The 13,329-nt window shown below is 36.7% G+C and overlaps 1 protein-coding gene across 1 annotated transcript in view; it reads left to right on the forward strand.

Annotated features, from left to right (window-relative positions):
• The window catches only part of JAK2 (Janus kinase 2), a 127,595-nt gene that overhangs the window by 5,548 nt on the left and 108,718 nt on the right, over positions 1-13,329 (forward strand). The gene's annotated exons all lie outside the window — the stretch shown is intronic.

Consider the following 13,329-nt stretch of genomic DNA (forward strand, 5'->3'; position numbering starts at 1 on the left):
ATCTAGGCCTGGTGTTTGGATTTAGTGAAAATAGGACTGGAGAGCTGTCGCAGAAGACGTTGTTATAGACTGGCTAGGAAAGGAGCATGTGGTGGGGGGGTAAGGGGGAAGAAGAGTAATCAAAGAGGACTTTGAAGTTTCAACCCTCAATGACATAAGAAATTGAAGACTGTTGGAATGCCAAGACATCTGAGAACATCTGGGCTAGTCCATGGATTTTGTGCATTAGGAATCCAATGCCCAGAGAGATTTAAAAGTGTGTACAAAGTTACTCAGCCAGTTAGTGACAAAGAAAGAACTAGAATTTTTTAAATGGCAGTACTGACAGAGATAGGAATCTAAGTATTAGTAGCTGTTTGGAGAGATCTAAACAGCTGGACTTAAATTTGGGTATCTTGAGTTTGAGATGACGGTGGGATAGTCAAGTGAAAGTAGATGGCTAGACAGTAGTTAAGTAGAACTCGGTAGAGAAATTTAAGCCTGAAATTGTGGTGGTCAGAAAGAAGAGCGGTAGACCTGAAATTGAGCCCTGGATATTGCCGGTATTTACAGCGGGAAAGAAGAGTAACTGACAAAAAAAGATGAAAAAGGAGCCTGAGTGGGTGGGTAGGTTAAGAGGGTGGAAGTGATTAACATTTTGATCATTGTTGATCACCGTCAAGAAATGAGAAGAGTTAGAACTGAAAAAAGGCCTTAAAAATGTTCCTAACATGAAATCAAGAAAACTAGAAGAAAGAAGAAAATTGCTTACAGTTTTCCCATGTAGAAATAGCCACTGTTAGTATTTTGTTCTCCTTCGTATAATAGATGTCCTTTGGATTTGACAGTTGGGTGAGTAATGGAGACCTCTATCCAAAGCTCTTATCACTGGGACTGAAGATGAGAATTTTAGGCATAATAAAGACAGGGATGTATTTTTTTTTTTTTAAGATTTTATTTATTTATTTGACAGAGAGAGATCACAAGTAGACAGAGAGGCAGGCAGAGAGAGAGAGGGAAGCAGGCTCCCTGCTGAGCAGAGAGCCCGATGCGGGCCTCGATCCCAGGACCCTGAGATCATGACCTGAGCCGAAGGCAGAGGCTTTAACCTACTGAGCCACCCAGGCGCCCGACAGGGATGTATTTTTGACAGTCTCTGTCATTCATCTGTGTCCTTTCATATCACACTATATAAGTAACTGATATTCCTTGTAGGAATTAGCCTTACACATACATTATTTGAATGAGTAGACATTCAGTGGTCTTATTAGACCTTCAGTGGTCTCGCAGGTTAGAAAGGTGATCTCTGGGTATGTCTGTACTGGTAAAATCTGAATAAAATAAGGTATTAATTTCTAAAAGGAAAGAGAAATCCTTGGTAAATAACTTATAGAAGTGAAGGTAGCATGGTTAAAACTGTTCAGATTAGGGGGCGCCTGGGTGGCTCAGTGGGTTAAGCCGCTGCCTTCGGCTCAGGTCATGATCTCAGGGTCCTGGGATCGAGTCCCACATCGGGCTCTGTGCTCAGCAGGGGGCCTGCTTCCCTCTCTCTCTCTCTGCCTGCCTCTCCGTCTACTTGTGATCTCTCTCTGTCAAATAAATAAATAAAATCTTAAAAAAAAAAAAAACCTGTTCAGATTAGGAGAGCTGGAAAGGGTAAAAGGAAGCATAATCTGTCTTTAAAACCTGGTACAGTACAGTTATCAGAGGTAGACTAGGTTGAGAATCCATGGGTTGTTTGTTTTGCCAGAATGCTTATTTTGATCTCCCAAGGACATACTTTAACCTGCTCTTTTGCTATCAGTCCTTGGGATTAGGGAATTCATTATTGCTTACTAAAGTGACTTTAATAAATGCTGATTATGAAATAAAATGACACTAGGTAATATTTTGTAATTTGGACGTCAGTGTGATGTGAAGAAGTACACTGTTCTGGAAATCAAGGGGGATCAGGGACTAACTGCTGTCAAAATGAGTTTGAGCAACTCATGTGATCATTGAACCCTTTCCCCCCCTCATTTGGAAATTGAGAGAATGGAATAAATCTCTTTTTAAAAAAACTTGTGTATACTTTAGAAATGTGGAGTCACATAGTAAAATGTGAGTAAACTTAAGTAATGGCTTACTATGGTTTATAGCAAAAAAACCAGCCTCTTGCTCCTTCTCCATCTCTGATTCCTGCTTTCCAGTAAACCACTTTCAGATTTCCTAAGTATCTTCTGGTGCTTACCTCCGTATTTCTAAATAACATAATCCACCATCAGTAACACCCCTCCTCATCCTGTATCTGTGCCTATACTCTGCCCTTTTCACATTTATTTATTAAAGATTTTGTTTACTTGAGAGAGAGAGCGTGCGCACACACGAGAAGGTGGAAGAGTGGAGGGTGAGGGAGAAGCAGACTCCCTGTTGAGCAGGGAGCCTGACCTGGGCACCATCCCAGGACCCTGAGATCATGACCTGAGCCAAAGGAAGAAGCTTAACTGATTGAGCCATCCAGGCGCCTTTGCCCTTTTCCTCTTTAAAATGAATGAATTGGTCAGTGTCGTATCTAAGGCTTCTCCACTACTTGTGTAGAGAAACCCATCTCCTTTTGCCTTCAAGGACTTTGCTATTTTATTTCTCCCTCATTCTCTTGCATTTTCAATTTTTCCCTCTCTGGCTCGCTTCCATCGGTGTGTATTCTGGTTGCTATTGCTGTTTGCTATTGCAAAACTTAGTGATTTAAAACAACTATTTTATTAGGCTCACAGATATTATGGTTCAGTAATTCAGATAGGGTACACCAAGAATGCCTTGTTTTTATTCCACAAAGTCTAGAACCTCAGTTGGGAAGACTTGTTGGCTGAGGGTACTGTGAAGGTGGGGGACTAGAATGAGTCATCTGGAGGTGTCTTCATTTACATGATTGATAGTTGATGCGGGCTGTTGACTGAAGCATACATGGGAGCCTCACTGTAGCTGGCTTTCTTACATGGTGAGATGGGATTTAAAAGCGTGTGTTTCAGTGAACATGGGTGAGGTGGGGATTAGACTCCACCTGTTAACTAGTCCCATGTGAAAGAAAATATGTGGGATGGGAGATACTGTTATGGCCATCTCTGGATAATACTGTTGCCATAGTTCGCCTTTTTTGCCACATTTCATATGCCTCTCATGTGCAAAATACACTAACCCTGTCCTCAGAGGCCTCTGATTTGTGTCTCATCATGACATCAGCTCAGAATCTAGTATCTCATCATCTAAGTCCAGATGCTGTTGAGGTTCCTTGGGTCTGTTTCTTGAGAATGATTACTCTAGCTAAAGACCTGCGAAGAGACAAGGAATATGCCCCCACAGGGTTAGCATACTAGACTGGAAAGGTACATGTTAATTGCCTTAGAATTTCTGTTCCAAATGAGGGACAAGGGAGCATATGGTAGTCTACAACAAATATGAAACCCAGCAGGCATATGTTGGCAGTTCCTTGAGTAGGGCTCCGTGTTACTGCCCATAATTGTTCCCAGTGGGCCATGACTGCTTTTAGTCATTGAGTTAGCTTTCTGAATCATTCTTTTTTCCCAAAAGACCTGACTGTCTTTGCAACTGAGTAACCATTGGAACTTGTTTCCTGCTTATAGTCATTCAGGGTCCCAAAGCCTCATTTTAGGTAGTTACTGTCCCCTTCATTCTAAGCCGATGTAGCTCTTTTAAAAAGTTTGTGGACTTCCTGTGCATCAGGTCATAATCTCCTCCGTCAGACAAAAGCCATACTTACAAATCTCTTAGAGGAGCCTTTTCTTACCTTAGGCTCCCTTTGAGGCTACTGTGGAGCAGTACCCTTAAGATCTGTAGGTAATTTTTTTGTTTGAAAGGATCAATGAGGTACTAACCTGGATCTTTTTGAGGTTTTAACAGTGGATCTTACAGTCCCACTCTAGATTTAATCTTTGCCCTGAAACTCTCTTACTTTAAGAACATTTTGCTGGCTGAGGAAGGGTATTCTCAGCCCTTTACATTTGCTTGAAATTGCATTAAAAAAGTGAATGGCTTATTCTTTTTTTTGTTGTTGTTAAGATTTTATTTATTTGACATAGATCACAAGTAGGCAGAGAGGCAGGCAGAGAGAGAGAGAGGAGGAAGCAGGCTCCCCTCTGAGCAGAGAGCCCGATATGGGGCTCAGTCCCAGGACCCAGGGATCAGGACCTGAGCCGAAGGCAGAGGCTTAACCCACTGAGCCACCCAGGCACCCAAAATGGCTCATTCTTTAGTTCATCTCTCTACTCTCTCAGGAAGGCAGCTAGAAGAAGCCCCCCACTGCTTCTTCAGCATTCTACCTAGAGTCTCCTTGACTCATTAGGTAGATACTACATTTCCCATGTTACTTTAGGTGATAGTTGCCAGACATTTTGCTGTTATATAACAAGGGTCTCCTTTCATTCAGCTTTCCAGTAGTATTTTCCTTAATTGCCTTGAAACTCTCACGAACAGGCTTGTTGGGGCCTTTTGCTTTCATTAAGTCTCCTCAAGTTCCTTTAATTATGTAAACTCAAAACCTCAGATGTGTCCTTACCTGTTCCTTGGCTATACCAGAACTATCCCCTAAACTGGTGGTAATTACCTGGAGAGCCAACTGAAGTACAAATTGCTGGGCACCACCCCCAGAGTTTCTGTTTCAGGAGGTGTAGAATGGGACCCAGTAATTTGCATTTCTAAGTGTCCAGATGATGCTGATAATGTTGGTTTGGGGACCAGATTGAGAATCACTGATTTGAAATGGATTGGCACAGGAACAGCCCCTTTGTGTCTGTGATGTTGCTGTTTACAGCTTTTCTTAATAGGCCTAGTAGTCTTGGAAACAGGGTTGCTGTGTGCTGAAGAGTTGGACAGTAGCTCTTAGCCTTGCCTATCTTAGGTAGTTATGCCATGCTCTTTTTTATTGGTATACCATGTTTGATTTGTCCCTGGTGTTTTTCTGAGAAATGGAGCAGTAGTGCAGCATCAACTTCCTAAAATATATTTTAAGCCTTTAAAAAATCAAACAAATAGGGGTTGGCAAAGTTTTTCTATTACGGACCAGATAGTAAATATTTTAGGCTTTGTGGGCAAGATTATTTTTGCAGCAACTACTCAGCTCTACCTTTTTGGTGCACAAGCAACCATAGACTGGGCTTATACAAGCAACCATAAATGAATGGGCTTGTAAAGATTTATTTACAAAAACAGTCAACTGGCAAATTTGACCTGGGAGCTGAAGTTTGCCAGTTCCCATTTTATACCACTGCTTGACTCCACAGTCTCTTCGAGAGAGTTTTTTAAAAAAGAATTTAAAGAATGCCCCATAGTCCATTCTCTTTAAAACTCTTTGAAAGAGTTGTCTGTATTTTCTTTTTATTCACTCAAAAATTTTTTTGAACAGGTCACACATTTAAATAGAATTCAAATGTATTTTAGAAAAGTGTTTTAGAATTCAAAAAGTATTAAATATCTTTGTACATATGTTGATATGCATGTATGTAGCCGTAATTGTAGATTAAATAGAAGAGAAATTGCTGATTCAGAAATGGTATATGTTGCTAATTTAAGTAAATATTGTCAAACTGATCTTCATAGAAATGCCAGTTTGCACTTTTCCACACCTGTTTTTGATGGTTTGGTCTTTGTCAATTTAAGATATAACAAATGGAATCTTACAATTTTAGTTTGCTTTAAATTTTCCTTTTCTGAGAATTGTTCACTCATATCCTGGGCCATTTTCTTTTCTTCTTCCTCTTCTTTTTTAAAGATCTATTTATTCCAGAAGGGGAGAGAGAGTGCTTACCAAGCATGTGTGAGTGGGGGCAGGGCAGAGGGAGAGACTCTCAAGCTGAGCATGAAGCATACCTCAGGGTTCAGTCCCAGGACTCTGAGACGATAATCTGAGCTGAAACCAAGAGTCAGAGGCTTACCTGACTGAGCCACCCTGGCGCCCGCCAGCCCATTTTCTGTTGGATTGTTGATCTCTTACTTTGATTTAATGGAACACTTTCTAGATCAAGGATAATAACTCTGTGTTTATGAAATAAATTGTAAAATATTTCCCCCAGGTTGTTTTCTTATTTTTTTGACTCTGTTCTGTGATTTTTCTTTTCTTTTTGGTCACACATACATTTTGGGTTTTTATGCTATTCTTTTTGTTAGTCATCCCATTTATTTATTTATTTTTAAATTATACTTAGATCCCCCTTCTCTGCTCTTTGTATTTTGAAACTCTCCCATGCTTTCTTGATCCACCTGGAATTTATATTGGTGCAAGGTATAAGATGGGATCCAACTTTCTCCCCTTCAACACTATCTGTTGAATAATACATCTTTTCTTTGCTGTGGGATATGCTAATGTTTTAAATTGCATGTATAGTTGGGCCTATTTCCAGCCTTTGTTTTGTTCCAGTAGTGGCTCTTGTGAAACTACTGTGATTTCTAGGTCAGGGAGTGTTTCTAGTAATTTCTTTATTTTCAGGTCCTACACAATGTTTACATATGGAAGGAATTCACATGTTTGAAAAGAAAATGAGTAACAATTCAGGGATATAAGCAGATCTTTGTGCCTATTCAATTTAATGATTAAATTTCTTTCTTTTATTTTACACTTGGATTTAACCTTGGTTTTCTGTTTTTATTTTACTTTTTTAAAATTTATTGTGAAGTGTGTTTTTTTTTATTTAATGAATAGGTATTAACTTGTGAGTCTGCTTTTATTAATCAATTTTTGGCCTTAAATTGTTAAAAACTAACAATATGGTTTATCTCTTGCGTATAAAGAGAAGTTTGTGGTTTCATAATAGCAATCTGCAGGGTAGTCCATTTGAGACTTGAACCCCCTCAAGTTCCAATAGATTGGTTTCATAAGGGTTTGACATGGCAAGATTCATTAGGAGAGGATTTTAGGGCTAGGGAATAACCCAGAGAAGGAAACAGTGAATTATAGTCAGTCTAATTTATGATGGGAAATTGAGAAAGTGGAAATTCATTTAAATTAGAAAATGCTTCAATGTCTAGAGAGTTTTTGTGTTTATTCCTCATTCTTTGCTTGTTTTTCCATAAGTGCTTAATTTTATTTTTTATTTGATGCATTTATAATCTTTAAATAAAATATCTGAAATATTCTTCTGGCATGTTGTATTTTTGAAATTATTATGAATTTAAATTCATATGGATTTCAATAGCTTAGTTTTGTTTTGAATGTCAGTAGCAAATGAGAGTGTTAAATACTTCACTAGTAGAGTTAAATTTCCTGTACAACTTTATTTTCTATAGGCAAACTCATCACTTCTTAAAATTAAAAAAAGTATTTAAAAAACTTCTTGTGATATAGGGTTGGAATATGATGGTTTTTCAGAGGAATCTTAAAGGTGACCCCTGCCAACTTTTAAAATGTATTTGAAGCACTTTCCTCCATTTGTATTAACATTTTTCGGGTGTGTTTTATATGTGTGTGTGTGTGTGTGTGTGTGTGTGTGTCTATATAGAATACACACACACACATATACACATATATATATATATGATTCTAAGAAGTAGCTCAAAAGCTGCTCCTAAGACTAAAAATAGGGCAGGGGTTAAATTTGTAGAATAATTTCTATTTTCTCAACCTTTCTGTTTGTGTATCATTCACATCTTGTTTCTCAGGAGGTGATTTAAATTGTTGCCTGTTATACATGTTACTTTTGTGACTGGCACCAGGTAAAATGGTGGTTTTCATATCCTTAAGTGAGTATCTGTTCTCCTTCTGTTCTTTTCCAGTCTCAAAACTGATTACGTATTCATCTTAGATCTCTTGCTTCTTACGTGAAAGAATCATAGTATTTTAAAAGATATATATTTGCGTATTTGTATATACTGTTGTGAAGAGCAGTAGTAGTATACAAGCTTTGAACAGTATCTCTTCAGATAGTAAGACTCAAGTGAGTAAAAGTGACCATTAAAAAATTATATTCAGGGCGCCTGGGTGGCTCAGTGGGTTAAGCCGCTGCCTTCGGCTCAGGTCATGATCTCAGGGTCCTGGGATCGAGTCCCGCATCGGGCTCTCTGCTCAGCAGGGAGCCTGCTTCCCTCTCTCTCTCTCTCTCTCTGTCTGCCTCTCCGTCTACTTGTGAATTCTCTCTGTCAAATAAATAGATAAAATCTTTTAAAAAATTATATTCATCAATCAAAGGGGTAAAAAGAATTGCAAGTGCTTCTTGTGATTGTGACAGAACTTGCTTAACAAGTTTTGTTTATCTTTCTGGATGTTTCTGTATAGTGACATGAATAGCGTCCTGTTTATTCTCATGTGAGGTGTAACTCAGCAATGTATTATAGAGATCTTTCCATTTCAATGATTAGAGATTCATTCATTCAATTGTTCATTCATTCAGTCTTTTTTTTCAAAAATTTTTTTTAAATTTATTTTTTATTTATTTTCAGCATAACAGTATTCATTGTTTTTGCACCACACCCAGTGCTCCATGCAATCTGTGCCCTCTCTAATACCCACCGCCTGGTACCCCGACTTCCCACCCCCTACCACTTAAAACCCCTCATATTGTTTTTCAGAGTCCATAGTCTCTCATGGTTCACCTCCCCTTCCAATTTCCCCCAGCTCCCTTCTCCTAACTCCCCATGTCCACCATGCTATTTGTTATGCTCCACAGATAAGTGAAACCATATGATAATTGACTCTCTCTGCTTGACTTATTTCACTCAGCATAATCTCCTCCAGTCCCGTCCATGTTGCTAAGTCCTTTTTTCATGCAGTCAGGGGGTCACTCAACTCACTTGGTCAGCTGCTTACTCTCTTGATCTGTCATTTACCCATTCCATTGGTCACTCATTCATTTAGCTGTTCTGTCAGTCACTCACATCACTTGGCGGGTCAGCCTAGTCACTTACCCACCTACACACACACCCAACCAGTCAGTTAGCATTTGATCAATCATTAAATAAATCATTAACATAGTAATTTAGTAAACACTTACTCAGTGTCCATTTTGTGCTATGCACAGGATATAATGCTGGGGATATAATGAAAGTGATGATGTAAGCTATCATTTTTAGTATCTTCATAGCATTTTTATTGACTAAGTATACAATATGTTATTGGATCCCTTTAATGTTATTCAAGATTTTTTTCGTTATTATAAAATGTTTCATAGAATTCATAGATAAGCATCCCATTACTCTGACCTTTTTTAAAAGGACAAATTCTTAGATAGTCTTGTTTCTTTCATATCTTTGCCAGCACTGGGTATTGCCAGTCTTCTTAATCTTTGCCAGTCAAAAAGGACAAAACAGTATCTCATTTTTATTTAACTTTCTCTGATTATTAATGACACTGACCATGTTTTCATTTTATGGAATACTTGTATTTTTTTTGTGAAATGCCTGTCCATGTTCTTTGTCTATTTTTTTTACTGATTAATTTGATTATATTAAACCTGATTATATTAAAACCTCATAGCGTATTTTTTTCTCACCTTCTAAAACTCTTTTGATTATGATATTTATAATTGTATGTAGTCTTCAGTCTTTATTTCCTGTATTGATTTTTGCTTAGATGTTAGGTTTGAAAATTATGTACAAATACAAAAGATTTTTTGGTATAGAAATAATTAAAGTGGAGGGATTTAAAACGCACCAAAAAAATTTACTGAAAATATCTAACTTCAAATGTGTAAGGGGGAAAGTAAGAAGAAGAGCTAACAGGAGTGATTTTTAGAGTATTTACAAATACCTGAAAATGTTTTAAGTCATTTTGAAGGCGTAAGATTGAAATATAAAGAGAAGTATAATGGAAAAGTAAAATAAATGTATATACTCATTGCAGAGATTGTTTCCATTAACAGTTAAATGAACTTTGAAGTAATGTTTAGATTTTGTTATGTTTACTTTTAGTAGTTTTCTTTTTTTAATTTTTAAGCATATGTTCCTTAAGGTCAGTTTTATAAATATTCCGTATGTGCTAAAAAATACGTATTTGGTGGAAGGTTGTGATACATTGTCATTTTTATAGGCACACAAAAGAATTCTGTGCCTTTTATCAGTTTGTGGGGCTCTTAGAGAGTGGAGATGCCTATTCCTTTTTTGATAAATGAATTTCAAATGTTTTCTCTGAGTTTGTATATTTTGGTTTATTTATGGTTCCTTTTCTCTGGAGAGATTGAAAATTTAGTGTAATAGAACTTTATTGTACATTTATAAAACTTGAATGATTTCACTGTCATTAATGTGTATAAAAAGGCTGGTTACATAAGATAGTAGGGAAAAAGGGAGATCCATATCTTGCCTAAAGCATTGAAATTCAAGTGGTTGTAAAAAACCACTGTATTTATTTATTTATTTATTTAAAGATTTTATTTATTTATTTGTCAGAGAGAGTGCACATGCATAAGCAGGGGGAGCAGCAAGCAGAGGGAGAGGGAAAAGCAGGCTCCCCACTGAGCAGGAAGCCCCATGTGGGACTTGGTCCCAGAACCCTGAGATCATGACCTGAGCCAAAGGCAGATGTTAAACCAACTGAGCCACCCATGTGTCCTTAAAAAACACTTTATTAGCCAAAGTAAATATGGACTCATAGAGTCAATTTGTTTGACTTTTGCTATATGAGTTTTGGGTTTCTTATTTTGTATAACAAAATTTTTGGTTCCAGGTAAAAGTTCCCCAAAGATTCTTCCAGTATTTTATACTTTATTTTGGAAGTATTTTATTTTGTTAAATATTTATTCATAGGTTATTTTTTTTATATGAAATATAAGTTTAGCATGTTTACTCTGGTTGTACTGTCAGTTATGCTAGTGCCTTTTGTAAACATATACCTTTTTTTACTGTATTGAAATGTCGTTACTACCTTGAGTTCCCATATATACTTGGATTTATTTCTGGATGCTGTTTTGGTCTACTGATCTATTGTATGCTAGTACTGTTGTGGTTATAGTTTTTTTAATAGTAAGTTTTAATATATGATGGGGTAAATTTTTATGTTATTTTTCTGACAACTGTGCATATGACAAATACAACAAAGAAAAAATAGGAAAAAGCCACAGACAACTCATAAAGAAATATGGACAACAAATATACCTACTTATATTCACCAATAATAAGGAGAATCCAATTAGAGATAACAACTAACTTCTTTCCTTCTTTCCCGGTATAATATTTCTAGTGAACAGTTTGAATTACAAACTATGCAAAAAAAGAAAAAAATAAATCTCGTCCCTAATGGTAAAAACTTTTAATGCCTATCAAATTCACATAGAATTTCATAGGATCTGCATTAAAAAAGAAAACAACAAACCTCTTTTGCATTTAATCTTGTTTTTAGGTGCTACACTTGTCCCTATCTAATCAGTGAGATTCTTGTGTTATCCCAGACATTCCTTTATTAGTCCTTTTTTACTACTAGTGCTTTTATACAGCTTTTAAAGCATATTTTAGATAAGGAAAGAGTCTGTGTATGCACAAATAAAGCAAGATCAGCAGATAACCAACTGCTTTTATGTATCGTCTTTTGGTTTACTATATCAAAATCGCAGAGGACCTTTCTCTTTAGGAAGCATTTCTAGGTTTTGGATAATTAAAGTATGTGATACCTCCCCTCCCACAACTAAAGTACTTTGGTTTTAAAGCATTCAAAACCCCTGCCTTCACAAAATTTAGCTGATGATTTCATGGTAAATGTACTTAATATAATAGTCTCTACCATTTCTGACTTTATGTCATTTTTTCCTCTAATATTTATATTCAAACAAAATGTGTAGCGTAATGGATTGGATGGTGTGAATATGAGATAAAAACACTTAAAAAGTTACATCTTTTTAAAAAATTTTTTTCCTCTATTCTAGATAATGTTATTTCTAGACTCTATTTTTCTTATGCCATGTTGGGAGGACATTCTGTTTTTAACAAAAGAAGAATGTTCATTCTCTCTTTAAAGAAAATACAGTCAGTTTACGTGTAATTAATATTATTAAAATGAGCATGACTCAGTTTTCAAGCAGAAATTGAGGAAGAACAAGTTCTGGATCAAGTAGTCAATAGAGCATAGACCACATCTCCTTTTCTCTTTTTGTTCTCTTTACTAATAGCGTAATTGTATAGCATGGCTGTAGTTGATGCTGTAAGTGATCCACCGGTAGCCCCTGAGAGCTTCACTGTGCTTTGGGAAACTTCCGTTAGTATTTGCATCTCTAACCTGCTAACAGTTCTTGGAAATGTAGGAAGCTGTGCTTGTGAAGCATGTGGCAGGCCCAAAGGGCTGTGAAATTAACACTCTGGGTGCAATCTCAGGGTTTGGTATTGTATAAATACTCCAGTTGCTCTCTTGGGTGGGATGGTTCTGAGACATGTTTTACACTGTTTTTTAGAGCTTTTCTGAGGGATTAAGCCCACTGTGGTAGCTGGTTTAAGAGTGCAGTTTTATTGGCTGCCTTCCCTTCTCTATACCATTTCTCTGTTTTTCTGCCATTGTTACCTGAACTTCAAAATTAACCTCCTTTATTTTGAATCCTTTATCAGGTTTTGCTTCTAGGAATATTGAAACTAAGATGACGTGACTTTGGCAGTAGTGTGACCAAACTTCAATGAGAAGTTTCATTTTTCAGCAGTTTTATTTTTCAGCATTCATGAATTGCCATACTTTTTTCACCCTCACTGCCTATATGATTGGGAGAGGAAAAAAGGAAAATGAAAAAGAGTAAAGAAAAGGGAGAAAAGAAAAGCTCTAGTATGTCTCATACAGTGTGAGGAGAAAGGAAGGTGCTTGTCTCCAGGTGAAGTTATTTCAGTTTATTGCATTTAATCCTTACAAAAATCCTATGAAGTAGTGGCCATTATTATTATTATTATTATTATTATTATTTAAGATTTTATTTATTTATTTGACAGACAGAAATCACAAGTAGGCAGAGAGGCAGGCAAAGAGAGAGGAAGGGAAGCAGGCTACCCGCTGAGCAGAGAGCCCGGTACGGGGCTTGATCTCAGGGCCCTGAGATCATGACCTGAGCTGAAGGCAGAGGCTTTAACCCACTGAGCCACCCAGGTGCCCCATTATTATTACTTTTTAAGAAATAAAAACTGAGCTCAGAAGGGTTAAACTGATTTCAGAGAAACATCACAGGGGACAGGATTCAAACCAAGTTCCATTTCAGACTTGGATCCTAACCCAAAGGCTATATTCTTCCTTTTTTTTCCTTTTCATTTTAATATTTGAAAAAAAAATTTTGAAATATTCTTAACATATGGGAAATTAAGAAAATAAAATAAATTATTATAAATAAAATTATCTGCCATACAGTTTTAACAATATTTGGCTACTTTTTGCTTTAGATCTTATTTTTTTAAGGAAATAAATATTGT

The sequence above is a fragment of the Neovison vison genome, chromosome 9 (genome assembly GCF_020171115.1).
Source record: "Neovison vison isolate M4711 chromosome 9, ASM_NN_V1, whole genome shotgun sequence".
Classification (NCBI taxonomy): Eukaryota; Metazoa; Chordata; class Mammalia; order Carnivora; family Mustelidae; genus Neogale; species Neogale vison.